Source organism: Muntiacus reevesi, chromosome 1 (genome assembly GCF_963930625.1).
Source record: "Muntiacus reevesi chromosome 1, mMunRee1.1, whole genome shotgun sequence".
Classification (NCBI taxonomy): Eukaryota; Metazoa; Chordata; class Mammalia; order Artiodactyla; family Cervidae; genus Muntiacus; species Muntiacus reevesi.
The window spans coordinates 168,450,633-168,452,959 of NC_089249.1; the positions used below are offsets into that span (position 1 = coordinate 168,450,633).

General features: G+C 36.7%; 1 pseudogene; it reads right to left on the reverse strand.

Moving 5' to 3' along the window:
- Positions 1-1,279: 1,279 nt before the first annotated feature.
- LOC136164817 (small ribosomal subunit protein eS27-like) lies at positions 1,280-1,562 on the reverse strand (annotated as a pseudogene).
- Positions 1,563-2,327: the final 765 nt, after the last annotated feature.

Sequence of the window (2,327 nt, forward strand, 5' to 3'; positions counted from 1 at the left end):
TAGGTATGATCAATATGTAAATGTTCTAGTGGAAAGGTGGATAAAATGCATGAACAGATGGAGAATTTTAGTAGAAAGGTGGAAACTCTAAAAAAAAAGAACCAAATGTAAGTGCTGGAAATGAAAAATAAGATGTAAAAAATGAAGAATGTTTTTTGATGGGTTTAACAGCTGACCAAACATAGCAGAAGAAGGAATCAGATGCCTGAAGGCAGGTCAGTACATATTATCCAAACTAAAATACAAACAGGGGAAAAAAGAAGAGCAAAATGTATGTCTTAGCCCAAGAACTGAAACAAAATTAAACGTTCTAACATATGTATAATTGGGGTTCCAAAATAACAAAAACAAAAAGGTACTTGAGGGGACAATAGCTGAGATTTTTCTAAAATAGATGAAAGAGAAAATGTGCAGATCCAAGGAGTTTAGCAATCCTAAGCAGGATAAATGCATTCAAAACCACACCTACACATATCCTACTCAAATGACTAAAAACCAAAAATAATGATAACATCTTAAAAGAAAACAGAAGCAGAAAAAGACATATTTCATATCAGGGAGTAAAGATATAAAGAAGGGATGACTTACCAGTAATGAAGGCCAGAAGACAATGGGTGACATCAAAGTATTAAGAACAGAAACCAAAAATATCCTTCAAAAATGAAGATGAAATAAAAATATTTACTTGCAGGTAGATAAAGCTGAAATAATTTGTTTCAGACAGACCTGCATTACAAGAAATGCTGAAAGAAGTTCTAGAAGCTGATGGGAAATAATACCAGATAAAAATTCAGATCTGCAGGAAGAAATGAAGAGAATCAGAAATGGAAAAATCTAGATATAGAGGATTTTTTCAAAAATAATATATAATTTTATTTATATATAATATTTTTAATTTTTAAAGCTTTTAAGAATTGATTTTTAGAGCAGTTTCATATTCACAGCAAAATGGAAGGGTAGGTACAGAAATTTCCCATGTAACCCTGCTTTCATACATGCACAGTCTCCCCCATTATCATCCCCACATCCCCTTCAGAGTGATACATTTGTCACAATTGATGAACCTACATCATTATTGTCCAGAGTCCCTGCTTTAGTTAAAGTTCACTCTTGCTGTTGTACATTTTATGAGTTTGGACAAAAGTATTCATCATTATGATATCATATATTTTCACAGCTCTAAAAACATATATTTTCACTGGATTATTTATTTATTTATTTATTTATCCAAAACTTGTTTATTGGGATGGTTTCCCATTCATCTTGATATAGGGTGCTTTTAGTGCTGCTTCCGTCTGAAAGAGCACCCTTCTGTAAGCCTTGCTTTTCCTCCTTGTAGGCTGGCAGAGGACAGTAGAGCAGCCAACACACAAAACTACTGTTTGTGCATGGCTAAAGATGGTGGTGATTTTATAGCATCCTGGGCATTTTACATCCATGAAATAGGAATTGGGGGTCTGCACCAGGTGCTTCTTCTTGTGTTTCCTCTTCTCCTCTTCTGGAGAGGGATGAAGAAGATCCTTTGCGAGAGGCATGTTCTCGTGAGGAGGTCGTCACCGCCAGAAAGGGTGGATTTATTTTTTATTCCTCTAGTCAAGGCTATGGTGTTTCCAGTAGTCATGTATGGATGTGAGAGTTGGAATACAAAGAAAGCTGAGCACAGAAGAATTGATGCTTTTGGACTGTGGTATTGGAGAAGACTCTTGAGAGTCCCTTGGACTGCAAGGAGATCCAACCAGTCCATCCTAAAGGAGATCAGTCCTAGGTGTTCATTGGAAGGACTGATGTTGAAGCTGAAACTCCAATACTTTGGCCACCTGATACAAAGAGCTGACTCATTTGAGAAGACCCTGATGCTGGGAAAGATTGAGGGCAGGAGGATAAGGGGACGACAGAGGATGAGAAGGTTGGATGGTATCACTGACTCGATGGACATGAGTTTGAGTAAGCTCTGGGAGTTGGTGATGGACAGGGAGGCCTGGCATGCCTGCATGCCTGGCATGGGGTTGCAAAAAGTCAGACATGACTGAGCAACTGAACTGAACTGAAAATCATAATATCAGTATTTTGGATTCATCTGTATTGTTGTGTGTATCAGCATTTCTTTCCTTTTTATTGCTAGGTGCAATACATTGTATGAATATATCATGTTAACATAACAGTTTATTTAGCCATTCCTCTGTTGATGGATACTTGAGCTATTTCAAGTTTCAATTCAGTTCAGTTCCACTGGGTCAGTTGAATTATTAAGTAATTTTTTTTTAAAGAAACTACTTGGTTTTTTTCCAAAGTGATTGTGCCATTTTACATTCCCACCAACAGTGTAT